Source organism: Mustela lutreola, chromosome 2 (genome assembly GCF_030435805.1).
Source record: "Mustela lutreola isolate mMusLut2 chromosome 2, mMusLut2.pri, whole genome shotgun sequence".
NCBI classification, from domain to species: Eukaryota; Metazoa; Chordata; class Mammalia; order Carnivora; family Mustelidae; genus Mustela; species Mustela lutreola.
The window spans coordinates 163,627,740-163,649,136 of record NC_081291.1 but is presented as its reverse complement, the minus strand read 5'-3'; the positions used below and the strand labels follow the sequence as shown (position 1 = coordinate 163,649,136).

At 33.6% G+C, this 21,397-nt stretch overlaps 1 protein-coding gene across 25 annotated transcripts in view; it reads right to left on the bottom strand.

Moving 5' to 3' along the window:
* Positions 1-21,397, bottom strand: part of ZBTB20 (zinc finger and BTB domain containing 20) — an 816,455-nt gene that overhangs the window by 480,610 nt on the left and 314,448 nt on the right. For all 25 annotated transcript variants that reach the window (XM_059164023.1, XM_059164028.1, XM_059164024.1 and 22 more), the window contains one exon: positions 3,362-3,435. The gene's annotated coding sequence lies outside the window, so the exon portion shown is untranslated. The remainder of the gene's footprint in view (positions 1-3,361; positions 3,436-21,397) is intronic.

Here is a 21,397-nt window from a genome sequence, read left to right as displayed (position 1 = left end):
ATGTACATTAAAAATGAAAACAACAACAACCTTTTTAAGATAACAATGAATATTTCCAGAATACTCCTTATGTATTAATTTTGGGCTAGTCTGTGGAGGTGACTATAGCTCCATGGGTCTCATAAAATAAGCCTAAGGCAATTTGTTCCTCAGAAAACACTGCTCAAACACTGCTCAGACCTTTCCCACAGAGTAAAGACCAAAGCCCCAGAGTCTAAATTCAGGTCTATTCTCAAGCCTAGATGACTAAAGGATGATCTGCATTGGTGGTCATTATGGCTTGGGTAACTTGCATACCTTCCCCTGGGCCTCAATATAGTTATTTCAAAATTAAGATTATTAGGACTTCTGCTTCTTTTTTTTTTTAAGATTTTATTTACGTATTTGACAGCGAGAGATCACAAGTAGGCAGAGAGGCAGGCAGAGAGAGAGGAAGGGAAGCAGGCTCCCTGAGATCATGACCTGAGCCAAAGGCAGCGGCTTAACCCACTGAGCCACCCAGGTGCCCAGGACTTCTGCTTCTTACAGCTTTTGTACCTATAATGTTTGATGAAGCTCTACCCTTAAATCCTTTCACCTCAATTTTGTAATCTTAAAAAATATGAAATGTGTTTATAAAGTTCTTTGATATCCTTAAATGTTATTCAACATGATAACAGTACAATTCACTAAGCCTAAATTTTATCATTTTAGTTTTGCCTCAGAGGCCACGTTTTATGAAAGCTTTAATTTGCATCAGCTGTAGCTGATTTAATAAAAATGAAGGTACCCCTTTTGGAAATAAATTAAAATTGGTGGGGGAGGGCAGAGAACTTTATGCAAAGAACAAACAAACAACAAAACAAAACAAAAAATCACCAGGAAGCTAAATGTTGAAGGGGTCAGAAGGGGTCAAATCATTTTGAGTTCTGAAGAATATTGTGGTCCTATTATGCTGAGAAACTGAGAAACTGGTCCTGGTTTTTTATGCGCCTGTTGAAGCTTCTAATGATGACTTCCCCAGGTTAACTGCCCAGATACCTATCATACCACATGCCTCTATGTGCCTCTTTCCTTCAAGCACAATTCACTGCATGGCAATTAAACCAACAGGTGAAGAGCCCATCCTGGAGTCAGGTAGGTTTATCTCTGGAGACAGCTCCAAAGTATGGGATCTAAGACACGCAAATTAAATGGAAAACTATTGGAGATGATTTCACGGAAAAAAGGATATGATATGACTAGGCCCTCCTCATCATGGTGATGAAAAAGAAGTGTAAAGTCAATTAGGAGAAATACTAAGAGATGGACGCCTAATGTGATATGCTGGACAGTTGGTTTGCTTTGACAAATTCCTTTAAAATTGTCTTTCTGGGGAGCCTGGGTAGCTCAGTGGGTTAAGCCTCTGCCTTCAGCTCAGGCCATGATCTCAGGGTTCTGGGATTGAGGTCTGCACCGGGCTCTCTGCTCAGCAAAGAGTCCGCTTCCCCCACTCCCTCTGCCTGTCTCTCTGCCTATTGTGATCTCTGTGTCAATTAAATAAAAAAAATTTAAAAAAAATTTTAAAAAATAAAATAAAATTGTCTTTCTGACTGTCAAGAACTTTATTCAACCCCTCTTCACAATATATATTCTCTGACAAAATAAATCCTAAAGTTTATTAACATATTTTGTAATTGTATTAATAACAGTAACCATCTCTTCATTACTATTATTATGCTAAGCACTGGAGATTAAAAAAAAAACAAGTCAGATGGGCGTCTGGGTGGCTCAGTGGATTAAAGCCTCTGCCTTCAGCTCAGGTCATGATCTCAGGGTCCTGGGATGGAGCCCCAGCATCAAGCTCTCTGCTCAGCGGGGAGCCTGCTTCCTCCTCTCTCTCTGCCTGCCTCTGCCTATTTGAGATCTCTGTCTGTCAAATAAGCAAATAAAATCTTTAATAAAAAAAAAATGAGTAAGAAACAGACCCTGCTTTTGGAGACCTTTGAACTGTTGTAGTTATGACAAAAGCAACAATAAACGTCATTTATTCCCTCATACCAGTCAAGCACTGTGCTCAGTGAGCACCATGAATAAGCTCCCTTTCCATTTATCAGATACACTGATGGTGAGGTGATTTTGCTCTATCCATGCATCATCTCTCTCCTCCCACCAAAAAATGGACCTAGCAGAAATTCAGACCATACGTAGAGACGCTTAATTTCTGGACTATCTGCAGTCAACACATAAGCACTATAGCCAATAATGAAAGAGTATAGTGAATCAAAGTGAAAATGGAAGAAAGTGAATCACCTTTAATGCACTCTGTGGGACAGACATGGTGGCACTCTGAAAACCACGACGCAGTAGACCCTGCATTTGGCCTTCCAACAATGACTCAAGGAGATGGGTGTTATTTCAGTGTTTTAAGACTCTCTAAGGAAAGACCTTGCAACACATTAAACTGCAAAACTTAGGAAGACATCATAACCTTCTGGATTTCATTACCAAAACATACATTTTAATCTAAAATTAAAAAATAAAAAAGATTGACTTTTCTCATAGTATTTCACAACCTTTGAGTGCAGCATTAAAATGCTTTTCTTTCTTCCCCCACCAACTATAAGCTTCTGTTTTCTTACCCTGGGCGTCTGAATCTTTTATATGCTCGGGTTCTATTCACTGCCTGTTATTCAGACATTGAAATCCCAAGTGTTAATTGTTCTTCCAAGTACATTGACAAAACAGCAGCTAAATAAGGGTAGACCAGACTGTGGTAGACTCTGACATGCATTTATGGAACAATGGGGCTCTGAGAGACAGCCTTGTAGCTCACGGGAAGACATAAGATGTGCTATTTTGACTGCTTCATAGCAGAATGGGGAACACACGCACACAAGGGAATTATGCATTTTACTTAGTTTTGCCCAAAGTCCTCAAGGCAACAGAATCTTGTGATGTCATCATGAACTTTTTTCTCTCCATTTCCATTGACACTAAAGGCTAAAAATTTCTAATGACATCACAAAGGAAACAGGAATCTACTTTGATTCCATAAGAAATCCATTACCTTCAATGAGACTTGAACAAAAAATGTGAGAATCCCTCCTGTCACGGTGTATGTCACTGTGCGGATGCACAGTGGGTGACACCCTCCCTAATGCAATTCAAACCAGGCAAAAAAAAAAAAAGATTCACAATTTAGGTTGAATAAAAAAGACATACTAAACATTGAGCCCAACAAATTTTCTTTTTTTATAGAAGGAAATCATTTAAACATATATTTCTTCAGGGATATTCAAATTTTTACTCATGCCTGGTTACTATGTTACCAATGTTTTTGTCTTTTCTTGGGTTGGTCACAAAATCACAGAGGAAGAAGGTACAGGAAGCTTTCACTTACAGGAATGCAGTGCAGCTCAGTCTTTTGTTTTTAAGGTGCAGTGATTTCAGTCTCTAAATGTAACTTCAGGCAGTCTGAAAAGAAACAGGTTAAAATCTCTTTCAGTTATAATTGGTATTTCAGATTTAATTAAAAATTAAACTTTCATAATGTTTCACCATCCAAAGCAATGCATTATCAGTCAAGCGTGGCTTTTTTTTTTTTTTTTTTTTCTGTTAAGGAAAAAAAAAAAAAAAAACCCTCTTCCCAGAGTAGTTTTTTAATGAAAAGAAAAGGATCTAAAGAGGAAAAAAAAAAAAGCAATTCTGAAAAACAAAATATGCCTCCTTGTTTAGGACTTCATAATGATATGACTAGAAGCTCAATGCCTCTGAATTTCAGCTAAATTCTATCTGATTTTTAAAAACTCCTCAACAACAATTTCACAGCCTAAAGATTACATAAAATGTTAATTTTAGATAATAAAGAATAAAATCTATTATCTGAATATACATGTTGAAGGGAAATTATGACTTCAAATAGAACTGGAAAAAAAAAATGTTAGATCTACTACTTTTAAGTGGCTGCATTGGTGGTGGGGCAGATGGTGAAGCAGAGGTAAATGAACGTATTTAGCAATACAGAATGCCCATTGCAATGTATGGTGGGCTTAGCATGCCGGATACCACATCATATCTACATACATCTTATCAGTTGCTGCCGCTGCGGTGTGAAGCAGCATGAGAAGACCATCAGGATTTGAATTGGTTCTGTGGTTTTAAATAACTGAACCACATTTTTTAATATGTATTTTTAATCTTCAAATTAAGAGTCCAGGCATTAAAATCTCCAACTATGTCATAAATATTTGGGCTTAAAATGTCACACTATTTTTTCAATCCCTTCTTTCTTCATACAGCACCATCTCTAAATAAGATAACAGTTTAAAAAAAAAACAGACTAGATTAAGTCATCCCTATTTTTAGCTTTAGATAACTGACACTACAGGATTTAGAAAAATATAGCTTTCTCGTGTAAAATGAAGATAATACAATTATCTTTCTTTTACTTCACAACACAGTAGTACATTTTTTTAATATATTTGTAGCACTAAATGTGGTGTGTTTATGTCCACCTTCACATGAATGTAAGGTAATATTTTAATATCTCCATATATGAGAGCATGATCATAAATCACCCTTGAAATTGCATCTATTATTAGAAAATGCATCTCATCTGACTTATGAATTCTATTTTCTTTTTCCCTTCTAGTATAGGGAAGAATATTTTAGGTATTGTGTCTATTCGATATATATAGATTTTAAATGCAAACTGGTACAGATTCACTAAATCCATCCATGAATGGATCAGAAAAAAAATCACTGACATTGACTAACTAAACTTTTCCCCTGCTCCTCACATGCTTGAATTAGACTAAAAATGCACCAGTGTAAAGACAGAAATTATGGAGGCGTCACCAGGGACAACTGAATGAGAGGAGGGGAGTGCACATATTTCCTTATAAGGTAACAAAACATTCATAAATGAAACTGACAAAAATAACTCATGCTCAGAAATTATATGGATAACAATAATCCCCAATAAACAAGTCAGAAATACAAAAGCTGCCCACCTCTACATAAATCTGAATCACCGATTGGTATTGTTCTACTCACCGCTCAAATATGGTTAGTGAAAAACTGATTCACTATCTAGTTCATACAGGGAAATGGGATGGAAACTAGGCTGCATATTTATATATAAACTATTTAACTGACAACTAGAAGTTCAGTTTGATCAGTCGGATTTTCTTTCCCTCAATTCACCAGATGTTGAGTTAACGGAACTATCCATTCAAAATAATCAAGTAATTTCTATGAACAGGCAGTCTGCTCTGTTACGTTCTTGTCTCGTCATGTATCCCTCATCCTCTTTGACCTTTCTCCTCACTTCTTTTTCCTGCATGTTTCTTCTTTACTTTCGCTTTCTTCCTTATTTTTTTCCCTCTCTTTTTTTCCCCTTGGTGAGGGTAATGAAGCTCAAAAATAACATCTTGTATCCTGTTGAGGGAAACTTGGTCACAACTATCCTTCCAGATGACAAACTCATTCTTAAATGTCTGTTTCCCAATCCAAAGAAAACAGAGCAATTGAGAAAATAGAGACGCAACATCACTTACCACTACCAACACCACCACTTTTAATTCCCATGCTACATTCATCACAAGGAGGACTGAAGTTTATTTATATTATCCCCTAACCTCAAATAGGACCACAAATAAGACTAATAACAGGACCATTTTGTGGCACTCAGGCAAACGGCTGGGCAAAACAGATGGATCTTACTTTGCGCCAGGACTCAAAAAATACAGTCGCCAACTCACTGTTGGCGACTACATATCTTGGCCCAAAGATGGACCTGGAAGTGGGACCAGTTGTCTTTGATATGAATACTGTTCCTATTCATATCTGCCTCATGAGATAATCATTAACTCTGTCACTATGTAGTGGGGGTCAGTATTGGATAGAAACTGGAAAAATGGTCATCAAGGAAGTGAAATATTTTCAAGGCATGTCGGATTAGATTAGGGAGCACAAAGTCAGGGCTAGAACATTTTTGGCAATTCTCTCTACTTTTCAACTTCCTGTTTTTTACAAGTTCAGTACGGTACACTGTACCCACCTTTAAAACAGTAGATTTCCAGAGTGTGTGTGATCAATAAGAATAACTTGCTCTTGACATTTCAGGTCCCAAAATCTGTTAAAAATTTTTTAAAGTCACCCGGATCAATCTTGGTCATTATTATAATTAACCACCAGTGTCAGACTTCTTTAATCAGGACAAAACTATGTAAGGCTTTATAGATTACACTCAACACCCAGTGATGCACTGGGAAACAGCTCAGTCAGTAATCAATGCAAATTACAAAGCCCGGAAGAATGCTTCTCTTGGCAGAGACCCTTTAGCAAAAGAGTTGTACATTCTGCACTAGTTAGAGATTCTGAATGGCTTTCCAGAGAAGTGGCAAATGCATTATATTACAGTAACCTATCCTGTAACTCACAAGTCCAAAAAACAAAGCCCCAGACAATAAAGAAAACTGAAGGGGGGTGAGGAACTATAGATCGTAACACTGACTAGTAACATAGGGCTGCTACAGTCCACACTCTCCTTTTTTTTTTTTAAATCCTCACATGCATAGGAGTTTTAGATATCACCAGGTCACAAAACTTCAAGAAAAGAACAACAAAGCATTCTAGTTTAGGAAGTCTATGGTAATTTAGGCATTTCTCTTAATGTTCTCCCAACTATTCAGCATCGATTTTATCTTACCCAGATTGTTTTTGAGAGTTCCCTCACTTCTCTTATAATTTGTTCATTCTGATATTGCTCAGATGATTTTTAAGAGACAAGCCCTGTCTGTGGTCAGTGTAGAGTGAAATCATAATATTTTAATTATTTCTTTTAGTCATTTTTTTTTCACTTAAAAAAATTTACTATGGAAAATCTAAAACAAGTACAAGAGTAGAAAGCAGAGTAAATGAGCTACCAGGTACTTATCATCCACAGGCCATCTTTTTTTTTTAAATCTACAGTCACCCACTTTCTCTTCCACTAGCTCATTTCAAACATAATTCCAGCTCTATCATTCTACCCACAAATATGTTAGTATGTAATACTAAAAAGTATTGGCCTCTGAAAATCATAGTATCATCTCCCACATCAAAAATAATACCAATTATTTAATATTATTAAATATCTTGGGTCAAATGATTGACTTTTGAATTCTTTTTGTTCTTTGTTCATTTTTATAGCTGGTTAGTATGAATCAGGATCTAAGTAAGATCCACACATTACATTTAAATCATAATTCTTTTAACTGATAAATCCCTCATTTTTAAAAAAATTACTTTTTATTTTGGGACAATTTCACATTTATTGAAAGTTGTAAAGTCAGTAAAGAGAATTCCTGTATTTTTTTCACTACCAAACATCTTATGGAATGATGGTAAATTTGTCAAAGGAAAAAATGAACATTGATACAATACTATTAACTACATACTTTATATAGATGTTACCAGTTTTTCTGCTAATACCTTCACTCTTTATTCTAGGGTACCACATTGTGTTTAGTTGCCATTTCTCCTAACTCTTTTCTGATTTGTGACAATTTCTCAGTCTTTTCTTGTTTTTTTATGACGCTGATAGTTTTTAAGAGTAGTGGTCAGATATTTTTTGTACTAATCTAAATAATAATTTGGATTCATCTGATGTTATTCATTATTAGATTGGGATTATAGTTTTAGCAAAGAATGAAAATGAATGAAGAGCTCTTCTTGTAACACCATATCAGGGCGTGCTTGATATACTTATCACTGGGGATGTTAATCTTGGTCATTTGTTTAAGGGAGTGTCTGCCAGGGTTTTCTCAGTTTAAATTAGCATAATTTCCCTTTTAACAGTCTATTAAGGTATAATTTACATAACATGAAATTCACCCTTTTACGTGTACAACTTAAGAATTTTAAATAAATTTAGAGTGATCAGTGGTGCCTGGGTGGCTCAGTGGGTTAAAGCCTCTGCCTTCGGTTCAGGTCATGATCCCAGAGTCCTGGGATAGAGCCCAGCATTAGGCTCTCTGCTCAGCAGGGAGCCTGCTTCCCCCTCCCTCTCTCTCTGCCTGCCTCTCTGCCTAGGTGTGATCTCTTGTCTGTCAAATAAATAAATAAAATCTTAAAAAAAAAATTAGAGTGATCATTACCAGTTTTAGAACATTTTTGTCACCCGAGAAAGATCTTTCATGTCCTTCGGTAGTCAACCCACTCTTATCCCAGTCCCAGACAATAACTCATCAGCTTTCTGTCTCTAAACATTTACTTTTTCTTGACATTTCATATAAAAGCAATCATACAATATGTGGTGTATGCATGTGGCTTATCATGATGTTTTTCAGATTCATCTATGTTGTGGTATGTAGCAGTACTCTGTTCCCTTTTATGGACAAATGGTCTTCCATTGTGTGGATGTACCACATTTTGTTTATCCACTTATTAGTTGATGAACATATGCATTGTTTTTATTTTTTGACTATTATGAATAATTCTGTTCTGAACACTGAAATATATACAAGTCCATGTGTGGACACATGTTCTTACTTCTCTTGAGTAGATATCTAGAAATGAAATTTCTGGGTCATAAATCATGGTAAGTTTATTTTAACTTTTTTAAAAAATATTTTTCAAAGATTTATTTATTTATTTTGAGAGAGAGAGAGAGAGGCAGGAGCAGAGGGAGAGAAAATCCCAAGCAGACTCCACACAGAGTGCAGAGCCCAATAAGGGGCTCGATCTCACTACCTGAGCTAAAACCAAGAGTTAGAGGCTTAGCCAACTGTGCCACCCAGGTGCCCTAGTTTATTTTAACTTTTAAGAACTGCTAAGCTATTTTCTAAAGTGGCTGTACCATTTTAAATTTCAACCAGCAATGTATGAGGGTTCCAATTTCTCAGCATCCTCACTAATACTTGTTATTGCATGCGTACTTTTATTGTATTCACTCTAGTTAGCATAAAGCAGTATCTCTCTGTGGTTTTAACATAATTTTTTAAAGGATTGATGATATTGAGCATCTTTTCACATTCTTATTAGTGATTCTTATATCTTCTTTGGTAAAATATTTATTCAAAAATTTTGCCCAATTTTTAATTGGGTGTCTTTTTGTTATTGAATAATACTTTATGTATTATGAGGACAAAGACCCTTTATCAGATATATATTTGCAAATAATAAATCTTGCAGGGGCACCTGAGTGGCACAGTTAGTTAAGCGACTGACTCTTGTTTTCAGCTCAAGTCAAGGTCATGAGGTCAAGCCCCACGTTGGGCTCCCTGCTCAGTGGGGAATCTGCTTCTCTCCCTCTTCTTCTTTCTCTGCCCCTCCTCCTGATCACCCTCATAATCTCTCTCTGTCTAAAATTAAATAAAACAAAACAAACAAAAAATCTTGCAAATTTTCTCCCACTTTTTATTTCTTTAGTGGTATCTCTTAGAGTATTAAGGTTTTAAATTTTATTAAAATACAAATCATTATGTTTTTAATTTTTGTATCATGGTGCCATATCTAAGAACCCTGTGTAGCTCAAGGTTATGAAGATTCTTCTCGTGTTTCCTTACAGAAGTCTTAAGTTTTAGCTCTTACATTTAGGTCCATGATCCATTTTGAATTAATCTTTATGTATGGTTTGACATAAGGCTAGAAAGTTATTTTTTTCATATAGCTCTAGCACCACGAATATTCATTTATATTTCATATAGTCCTAGCACCAATTGTCCTAATATTATTTACTGAGAACAACAACAAAAAACTATTTCTTACCCTATCAAATTGCTTTGGAACCTTTGTCAAAATCAATTGACCAAAAACATAAAGGTTAATTTTCTGAATTTACAATTTCATTACATTGATTTATATGATAGTACTATACTCTTCCTTAAAATTAGTGGTATAGTTCATCTAATTTTGTTTTCCTTTCCAGAATTATTTTCACTGTTCTGGATTCTTTGCATTTTCTTATAATCAGCTTGTCAGTTTCTACAAAAATGCCTTTATTCTTTTTGATGCTATTGTGAATAGAATTTTTTTTAAATTTCATTGTTCACTGTTAGTATATAGAAATAAAATTAAAATTCATATAATTATAAAATAACACATATTTGGTATTATAATATTATATAATTTTTGTATAATTACAAAATAAAATTTGAAAACTTGCGGAAGTCATTTATTTGTGTGTATGAATGCATTCCTTCAGCCTTTCTACATAACTTATTTTCTGAAAACAAAAAGTGATAACTTTTTACCTTCTAATCTAAATGCCTTTGATTTCTTTCTTTTCCGTCTGTTTTTTCTTTCCTTTTCTTGCTTTCTTTCCTCTCTTTTTCTTTATATTTATTTATTTATTTTCATCTTTCTGGACAGACACCCTGGTATAACGCTGAATAGAAGAGGTGAGATCTGACAACCATGCCTTATTCCCAAACTCAGGGTTAAACCAGCTAGTCTTTCATCATTAAGTATGATGTTAGTTGTAGATCTTGCATAGATGTTCTTTATCAGGTTACAGAAGTCCTCTTCTAGTTCTAGTTTGTTGAAAGTTATTGTCAAAGATGGTGAATTTTCTCAAACGCTTTTTGTGTACCTACTGCAATAGTCACAGGGTTCTTTCCTTTATTGTACTAATATGGTATATTGCATTAATTAATTAATTAATGTTTACCAAATTTGCATCCTTAGGATAAATCCTACTTGCTCGGGTTGCTATATTTGATTTGTGAATATTTTGTTGAGGACTTTGGTGTCTATATCATGAAGGATAATGATTTCTTAAATACGTTTGTCTGGCTTTGGTCTCAGTATAATATTATTGTCATAGAATGAACTTAAAAAAAATGTTCCTTCTCCTATTTTCTGAAAGAGTTTGTGAAATACTGGTATTGTTTTTCTTTAAATAATGGATAGGATGCAGTGAAGATATCTGCATCTAGAGGTTTCTTTGTGGGATGACTTAATCAAAAATTCCATCTCTTTGCTATTATAGATCTATTCAGATTCTCTATTTCTTCTTGAATCAGTTTCAGTAATTTGCGCATTTCCAGTAATTAGATAATTTTAGTAAGTTGTCTTAGGAATTTATTGATTCATAGTATTGACTTTTAATCTTTTTAATTTCTATGGAGTTGGTAGTGATGTCCCACTTCTATTCCTTATTTCGGTAATCTGTTATCTTCTCTACTTTTTCCTTGGTCATTCTATCTACACATCTGTCAATTTTATCGGTCTGTGCAAAGAATCAGCTTTTGTTTTCATTGATTTTTCTCTACCATTTTATTGTTTTCTATTTCATTGATTTCTGGCTTAATCTTTATTATTTTCTTCCTTTTTCTTGAATTGAATTTTGTTATATATTTATACCATATCTATATTTATCTATGTAATAATATTATAAGTGCAAATTATTTGCTTGGGTGGATTTTAGTTACTGTTGTCATTTCCTTTCAATCTAAACGATTTCCTTTAGTATTTCTTGGAAGGCAGGTCTGCTAGCAACAAGCCGCTTCAGACTTTGTTTATGAATATAAATGAATATATAAATTAATTAATATAATATTTCATTTTCATTTTTGAAGAACAGTTTTGCTAAAAATAAAAATTCTTGATGGTCACTTTAAAAATCTTTTTCCTTCAGCACTTTGAATAGGTTGATCCTCTGCCTTTTGACTTGACTTTTAAGTTTCTGATAAGAAGTCAAATGTTAATCAGAATGTTGTTTCCTATATTGAATGAGTCTTTTTTCCTCTTGGTGCTTTCAAGAATTTATCATTTTCTTTGTCTTTCAAAGTTTGACTAGAATGTGTCTATGAATGGATCCTTTTGCATTTTTCATACCTGGAATTTGTTGAGCTTCTCAGATGTGTGGATTAATGTTATTCATCATATTTGGCAAGTTTGGGGCTATTATTACTTCAAATATCTTTTTTCCATCCTTTCATTTTATTCTTATCTCCTTTTCTGTTATTCACATGTTAGTATGCTTGATGGTATTTCAGATCTCTGAAGCTCTATTTCTTCTTTTTTTTTGTTTTGTTTTTGAGATTAGGTAATTTCTATTGATTTACTTCAAGTTCACTGATTCTTTGTTTTCCCATCTCAAATTTGCTTGAGTCCCTCTAGAATATTTTTCATTTTAGTTATTGTGTTTTGAACTCCAGAATTTGTTTCTTGGGTTAAAGCCTCTGCCTTCGGCTCGGGTTATGGTCCCAGGGTCCTGGAATGGAGTCCTGTCCCTCTACTCCACAGGGAGCCTGCTTCCCTTCCTCTCTCTCTGCCTGCTTATGATCTCTGTCAAATAAATAAATAAAATCTTTAAAAAATAATTTCTATCTTTATATTGATTCTCCTTATTTTAAAATTGTATTAATAGTTTAATTATTTAACATAGTTTCCTTTAGTTATTTGAATATATTTATAATAGCTGCTTTCAAGTCTTTGACATCTGCTCTTCCTCATTCAACCTAGAGACAGTTTCCACTGACTGCTTTTCTATCGGTCATACTCCTATTTCTTTACATGTCTTATGGATTTTTTCCTTGCAAGTTGACACTTTATACAATACATTATAGCAACTCTGGCTCCTGATTTTTCCCTCCAGGAGATAGCTGCTGTTATTACTACTAATTTGTTTGGTGATTTACCAATCTAATTCTGTGGGGTCTATCTCCTTCATGCTGTGTAGCTACTGATATCTCTGGTCAGTTTTTATAATTCCTAATTTTATTTTTTAGTTAAATAATTGCCTCTGTGTCATCACAGTTTGCAGTTAACATCTAATGATTGGTCTGGAGTTGTACTCAAACACCTTGAGGGCAATAAGCTAACTCCTTTGCTGATATATGTGTATGGGTTGGAAATGCATTCAAAGTTCAGGCACTTTACATGTTTTCCTTGGCTCTTACTTTTCACTGGAATCACTCTTCTCTCCACTTTGCACAAGGTCTTAGGGTTAGCCTTGGGCATGTAGATAACTTGGACCCTCTCTGGTCTTTCCTGGAGTATGTGCAGACTTCCAAACTACCAGGGATATGTGCTTTTCAATGCCTACTATAGCAGTCTCCTTTTCCAATTCTCCCTGTTAAAGTTCTGGCAATTGGCCAGTCTATTGCTTGCCTCTATCTGAATTACAACTTCAGGCTAGTTGTAATGTTTATCTTCCCTGTTTATTTGCCACTGAGATTGCTGCTGTTTGTGACACCTAGGGACATGTGGTTTTTCATGTTCTATTCCATCATCAAGTCAGCCTATTTCAGCAGGAAGCTGTGAGTTTTCATAGTTTGGCCTGGCCGGGTAGGTCTATTGTGCCAATGGAGTTTGGGAAAGGGTAAGCCATGGAGGTAGTCCCAGCTAAAACACCAGATCTCATTTATGCCTGTTGCTTAACCTCTAGCATGTCCCCTTCTACCCTCAGAAGTATCAAGTTTGGGTGGTATAATTTATGATCTCTTTTATATAGTGAGCATAAAAAACTTATGATATTCCTTCAGCAAATAACCATTGCCTAATTCTATTTCTTGTAATGCAAGATTTGGAAGCCAGTTGCAGGGGTGTGTGTATGGGTGGGTGGGGGAGGCCCAAACTGCCATTGAATGGAAGTTTCCATGATGGTTACATGTGAATAGGAAATCTTCAACTGCCTGTTCCACTATACCTCTAAAAAGTCTAAAAATTCTATAGGTTAGTAATTTCTACCAATCATGAGAACTGGGAGGTGGATGGAGAATGAGTATGAGGGTGAAATACTTCGCCTTTAGGAGATTAAGAATTCTGCATGACTTTACAGAGCTTAGAGAAACCACACAATGAAAAGAGCTAGCATTTCGTGGTTCATAGTTGCTAGAAAATTTGGAGCTGGACGGAGCTAGAATAAACTCATCCCAAACCATCTAGACTTAATCTCATACCAAACAGCAGCTAAGCAATCTCTCTAAACAGGTTCAAATACTTAAGTGAATCAAGTTAGTTTTTGCAATTTACTCCCTCACAGTTTTGTGGTATGCCCAGGCTATATCTCCTTAGGAACATAATAAAAGGATATGTTTCTCTGGGCACTTAAATAACTCTTGTAAATCAGAAAGTTCCCATATTGAAATAGGGAGTAATATGCACCTTAAAAATGATTTTTGCTTTACATAATGATCCACAATAAAATTCCCTTGAGAATAGATTCTCCTAGAGCATTTAAATTATGAATAGATTACAAAATCACTCATCACATAAAATGAGATAAACATGTAGTATCTGCTCCTAGGATTTTCAAAACTTTTTTTTCATAGAGACTGAAAGGAAAGGGAAAATCAGCAAACTTTGTGCAATAGAAATTTAGAATGTATGATGCATTAACTTTGAATATCGTACTGATGTTTTTGGATCGACATTAATCCCTTACATTTACAAAGTGTTGAAAAAATCAAAGTATTCACCAAACTTCATCTCATGAAAATGTCGTAATAATTCACCTTTAACCCAAGAACTTGTAACAGCAAATATTAGCACTTCTATTTGGAAAACAAAGAATCTAATCATAAAATAAAGCATGGAACATCACATAAATTGCTTAAGGACACAAGAAACTCTGATGATGTAGTATGTGATAAAATTCCCTTACCTTGTAATATGAGAATTGCAATATGCAATATTTAAGCTATAGCAAAGAAGAAATTGGAGCCTCCATCTCCCACTTGTTCATATATTAGAGCAGAATAAAAACAAAATGTTTAAAGAGATTTTTTTGGTCCTATGAAATGACACTTCTCAAGCTAATTTCTCAGGTAAAGTGGGTGGACATTTTTTTGACTGTGTGTTTTTGAGAGACTTTGCAATTTCTATAATAGAATTTCAACCCAACCCCTAACTTGAGTATTGTTTCTGCTATTAACTAACAAAAACAGCTGTTGTTCCAGTGATACAATCTAGAATTCACTGTTGTCTACTAACAGTTACAGGCATAACTTAGAAAAATATTATCTATAAAAATTGCAGCTCTTCCATTGGAGGTTAGATCTAGATATATTCTAAAATCTTTCTTCAAACTATATCAGAATGTAGTGTCATCTACCTGGTCTGTATCTTATAAGACTGAGAATACCAAATTGCACATCACTGAGACGTTATCAATCTATATTGAGAGCTATAATAGAGGTATACCTATAAAATATTCTTGGTTTCTCATAAAAGTGAATACTGATCATGGTATTCATGGTGACCCCTTTATATACTGAAGAGTATGAGAGGAAGGTAGTTCTTTCTAGTCTGAGTATCAGCAATGTATTTCTTCAAAACATATGTTACATATTTATATATTTGTAAATGTATATAAAACTCTTCACAGGATTTTAAAAAAATATATAGGTCTAATTCTTATGTTTTTCCCATATGTTTTCAGTTTTCAATTTGTATCATATACTTTATATTTTATTTACCTTCACACACACACACACACATACAAACACACATTTCTAACACGTACCTATCCTTTTAAACCACATTTCTTTCTTTTCAGAACAAGGAGCTGTCCATCTATATCTCTTTTAAATCTACCCTTTTGTATATCAAGCCATCTGAAGTTATAAGAATATACCCCCAAATTTTAGATGCAATTTCAAAATGCAACCTAGATCATTCAGGAGCCAGACTTGATAAACTCATCTATGCTTTGTGGTAACTTTATTTCATTTCCTTCTACCCTCAGTGCTATTCAAATCAGGTATCTGAAGCAAAGTAATAGATTTGTATCATCAGGGTCCCAGACTAACTTAAACCTTAGATAAGCATCTTTTTGCTAAGTCACCTGAAGGTGATTCTTGGCTTTCTATGCAAGAGAAGAACAATTTGGAACCTATAGAGCAACAGCAACTATTTTCAAATCATTAATAAAGCATATAACACAGGGCAGCTAAGACTGAGTGTGCAGGCTTTGCCCTGTACAAGGGCACCCAATCTAGAGGTGTGCTCCACTCTAGAAGCCATGCTCCCTGGCCCAAGATACATCTGTTGGAGCAAATTTTTTTATAATTTGTACAAAGGTTCTGAAAGAGGTCACATTTTTCTAAATTGTACTAACCCTCTATGTAAGTAAGAAGCCCAGTATAATATACTTCTATAGAATTTCTAACAATATTTCTATTCCATTAATATTTAGCTGGCTCTATAGCTGCTGCATGTCACATGAATATTCAGGTAAGCCTCCTAGTAATGCCCTCACCACATGAACTTGAGTCCCCATGACTTGGGCTAAACAAGATGTTAATTATATATACAGTTCTCAGGGAAACTGATTTTGAAACAGAACAGGAGAAAAAGGATGCTTCTAAACTGTCTTTCTCCATAGATGACAACAACATATATCAGATCATATTTTCACTTTAGTGAAGCTTTTCTTCCTAAGTGGAGTGAAAAAGTGGGTACAGAACATAATGTTACTCATATTATTACTATTTCCTTAATTAAATAGTCTTCAGTTTGGAATTTTCAAACAATGAGAAAGTGATAACAAAACTTAATAAGCTCTGAGACAATGGATTATTTGTGTAATGGAATACTTTGCCTTTAAATTTAGCTCGTGGCTTCCACTCTCCCTGGGAGACTTTATATAGTTCATCCAATGAATTATTTGCAAATGGGGATAACATAAAATACATAACACATTTTTACATTAACTTTTTCTGGCTACAAAATTAATACATGCTCATTGGAAAAAGGGGGAAAAAAAGGAAAGTATAAGAAAAAAATTACAAACACCAGAAAGTCTGATCACAGAGACGATCAATTACTACTGGCATGTCAACATTTCATCAAACGTGACAAATTTTAATCTCAGTTTCGCTTCTTCTTTTTCTTCAGCACATCACTCAGTTGCCTCCTATTCCCCCTATTTGGTATGTACTCAAGCAGTAATGGTTATTTTCTACAAACTAATTGAGCAATTAACCAAGTACCATTGTATTTCATAGGTCTACTATTATTACTCATGCTTATTATTATTCATTCTTGTTGCTTACAATTACATGAGTTAGCTTTTATCCGATCATGTCCTATGAAGATTATCTTTTATACATAACATAGTATGACATTACACAAGTGTTAGACCATTTCTACTCCATAATGCAGATGTTAGAAATAGCTTCCTTAACCAATGGAAAACAAAAATAAGATGGTAAATTTTATGTCAAAAAGTCAAATATTGTATACAGAGACCAAAAAGAAATTACTTTAGATAACAAAGTTGTTTATTTTTATTTTTACCATATTTACCACAATACTATAATATTAGTAAGGAAAACTGCAAGTTAGTTATGCTTATAAAGGTAAAGCACTATAAAAACCCGAAAGCATATATCTCAAGAGTCTAATCCAATTCTATCTGTGAGCTCTGTCATGTAGAATTACATCATCTCCCATGGCTCAGATTATCTCCAATTCATAAAACGCTTTAACAAAAACTGTTACGAAGTGAGTTCTATTATATATTCACATAACTTCCTTCTCACTTTGGTTTAGCATGGAAATACACAATATATCAATATGTGTTTCATTAAGACAGTTGTTTCGATACAGTAACAAGCTGGGCAAATAGAGGAAGTGCGCTGGGTATAATTTATTTACATTTTAATAAGACCTCAGATGAATGATACCACACAGGAAGCTCACAGTGAGGCTAGGGAGAATGGTAGCTGAAAAAATGCCTTGAAGTTTGGAAGCTGTAAGTATTACTTAATCAATAGTATTACTTCTGAATTAAGATAGTATAACAGTTCCACTGGGATAGGTATTGTGGTCTGTGACAAACATTATGCAATGCAGGCATTAAAAATTGAGGGGGATATAAATTTTCCAAAATATGAAAAAAATTAAGGTTATAAGTTGAACATAGATCAAATGACAAAATTTAAAATAAATGTCCCCATGATATAAAAATCTAATCAAAGCCCAAAGGATAGGACTCTACTTCCTTAATGTACCAAAGATTACTGCTAAAATTCCCATTTAGTAGAGATGCTAACTTCATGTTAGCATTTGAATTTCTCCTACTTTACATGTTAATTCTTTTGTGAACGGTTCTAAAAATCAGGGCAAGTTTTTTAATGAAATAAGAGATTCCAAAAGCAATGATTTTCAGCCTACAATTATATTGGCCTGTACTCCTCCTATTTCCAAATGCTGAGCAGGGTCACCTTTGTGTGAGACAAATTATCACTGGTAATATTTCAGAAATTAATGTGCATGACATTTGTCTATCTGGTGTTGTTCCAAAGAGAATTTTAAAAATCTTGCAAAAGTAAATATAATTTTTAAGCAGCAAGGCAAGAAATAATTGTAAAGGTACAATAGTATAGGAAAAGCATGAAGAAGTCAGGGTGAGGTCAATATACAAAAGGTATGTTGTGAATTCTAATACATTTGCTTAAATATAAAACAAGAATATGACTGTATTTATATTAGCTACTATAAAAATAAGTATTTCATTAGGATGTGTTTTTGCATTTTTTCCTTGTTTGTGTCTTATCTACCAACTAGAAAGTAAGTTCCCTGACAGTGTATGATTTATGTTTTTCTATACTACAATTCGTAACAACTAGCATGATGCTAATGAGAAAATTGATTCTTGATCAATATTTGCTGTTTTGATTTGAGTGAAACATAAAGAATCAGGTCAAAAAAGTAAAGTTTTAAATAGCAGATGTTCATGCATATTGTATAAAAGAACAAAAGAAAGAATTCTAAAAAATAAAGTAAATTATGCTAAAGTACATTGAAGCAATACAATAAAAAATAAACTTCAATTGAAAATAAATCAATCTAAATGTATACTTAAATCCCACAGATAATGCAGAAGACTCCCAGAGAAATAAAAACACAATGTTGCCATCATGAAAGTGATGGGTCCCAATATCTCATATCATTTCTGTAATAAGATATAAGAAGTGATATCTTATATCTTATATATGATTGGAAATTCCATTTTCTTGATTATATAGAATGTAAACAATCTATGTTATAGAGAGTTATACATTTTTTGAGACATTATTAAGCTTTATAGATTTTTTTCATTAGAATCTGAACACTTCAGATATAAAAACCCATAAGTTTGATTATAAATAATAATTTTACTTTTAGCAATTTTTAAAGTCCACATTTTGACATGGTATACAATTAGGTTATAAAAGCCTTCAAAATGTTCTTCATAAAATACTAAATGTGATGTTTTTCTAGTAATGTAAGGGCAATTTAATAATGGGAAGTTAATTACTATAAATCCATTGCTAAATTATCATGTTCTGAATTATCCTATGTTTTTAAAGAAAGGGAATATGCATCTGAATTCCAATGCTCAGCAAACAATTTCTGGCACATAGTAAGTACTGAATAAATATATGTTAGAACTGCTCTGGGTTGAAAGAGACATCACAATAAAAGTCTATGTGCATCAGTTAGAGTTTAAAAATATTTATCCAACAAGGCACTTCAACATTCATATTTAATAAGCAATGGGTCAGAAATAGTATTCTAATCCAATATGAAAAAGAGTATCTGTCTCAAATCAACAACAAACACCCACCTTAAAACTTTGAAAAAAAAAAAAACAAAAAAACTAGAGACATTACCACATAATCAAGAACAAGGATACTTGAGTCTTTGTTATTACTTAGCTGTTGTAGAAATTCTAGTCATTGAAGTAAGACATTAAAGAGAAATAAGGAAAAAAAGAAGATATCTTGAGTCATCATTGCTTTCAGATAATTGAGTGACCTTAAAAACTTGAGAAAACTTCTAAAAATTATTAAAATTATTAAGAAAGTTGAATAAAGTAGCTAGGTAGTAAATATCATACACTGCTATATGATGTATAGGAATGTTGTTAGAATAAATCCTAAGAATTCTCATCACAAAGAGAAAACTTTTTTTGCATTTTCTTTCTTTTCTTTTTGTTGTATCTATGAAAAGATGGATGTCAGCTGAACCTATTATAGTAATCATTTTAAAAATTCATGTAAATCAAATTATAACAAAACCATTATAAAGAAGATATGTTTTTTCTTAACCAAACAATTAGTAAATGGAATATTCACAAATAAGGACAATAACAAGAACACAGCATGCCTACACTTAAGTATAACAAGAAAAAAAATATTATAAAGAATTTGGGGACCTATATGAATAGAAAGACATAATGTATTTATGTATGAAACATCATATAAATAGAAACATAGGATGTTTCTGAATGTGAAGACAGTATTGCAAAGATACTAATTTATAGGTATTGCAAAGATACTAATTTATAGGTTTAATAAAATTCCAATAAAAATTCCAACAGAACATTTTTATGAACTGAATGAGGTAAATTAATCTTGAAGAATAAGTAGATAACAATAGTCAGAGTATTTTTGAAAAAAAGAAAAATAAGGAAGGATTTGACTTAGCAGATGTATAAACTTACTGTGAGGCAATAATGGAAACTTTATGGAACCAGTGGAAGAACAGATAATTCAAAAATAGATCCTAATGTTGATAAAAATTAGTAAGCAATAAATATGACACCAAAGGCTAAATGGGGTTGGGACAAACTGATTAACTATTGAGAGCAAACTCAAGATGTTTATTGCATACCTTAGACTAAAATAAATTCTGGAAGGAACAGAGTTAAAAATACAAAATAAAGGCATAATGATACTAGAAAAATGGCAAATTTTTATCTGATTTTAAGCTGATGAAAAAAGATGATAAAAGCAAAGGCCATAGTCATATGGAAAAAAATAAAATAGAATTGATTGTACAAATACGTAACATTTTCAGGATTCCCAGGGTGGCACAGTCTGTTGAGTATCCTTCTCTTGGTTTTGGCTCAGGTAGTAATCTCAGGCTCGTGATCTCAGGGTCATGAGATAGAGCCCAGTGTCAAGCTTCCCACTCAGCATAGTGTTTGTTTGGGACTGTGACTCTCTCTCCCTCTGCCCCTTCCTGCTATGCACTAACATGCATGCTCTCTCTCTCTCTCAAATAAATAAATAAATCTTAAAAAAAATACTTAACACTTTCTCACAACAAAAACAATTAAATGGCATATAAAAATTGGTTGAGCTGCATTATGTTTGACAAAGTAGTGACTTAACATTTCAAAAATTTTGCAAATCATCAAGACAACATGAGTAAAGAACATGAGCAAACAATTTAGAGAAAGAAGAAAATGGCAAATAAGCATATGAAAGACATTTCAGCTCCATATTAAGAAAAATGATGCTAATTAAAATAAAATAAGCCAGGTTTTTGTGTCCTGCTAAATTAGCAATATTTACAAAATAATACTATTCAAAGCAGGTAAGAGTGTTCTTAGAAAAGCACTCACATACAATTTGGAAGGAGTTGACAAGAGAACCTTGAGACGTTTACCTCCTCTAACCCAGAAATCAACCTTCTAAAAAAAAATGCTGAGAACATAATTCAAGATAAA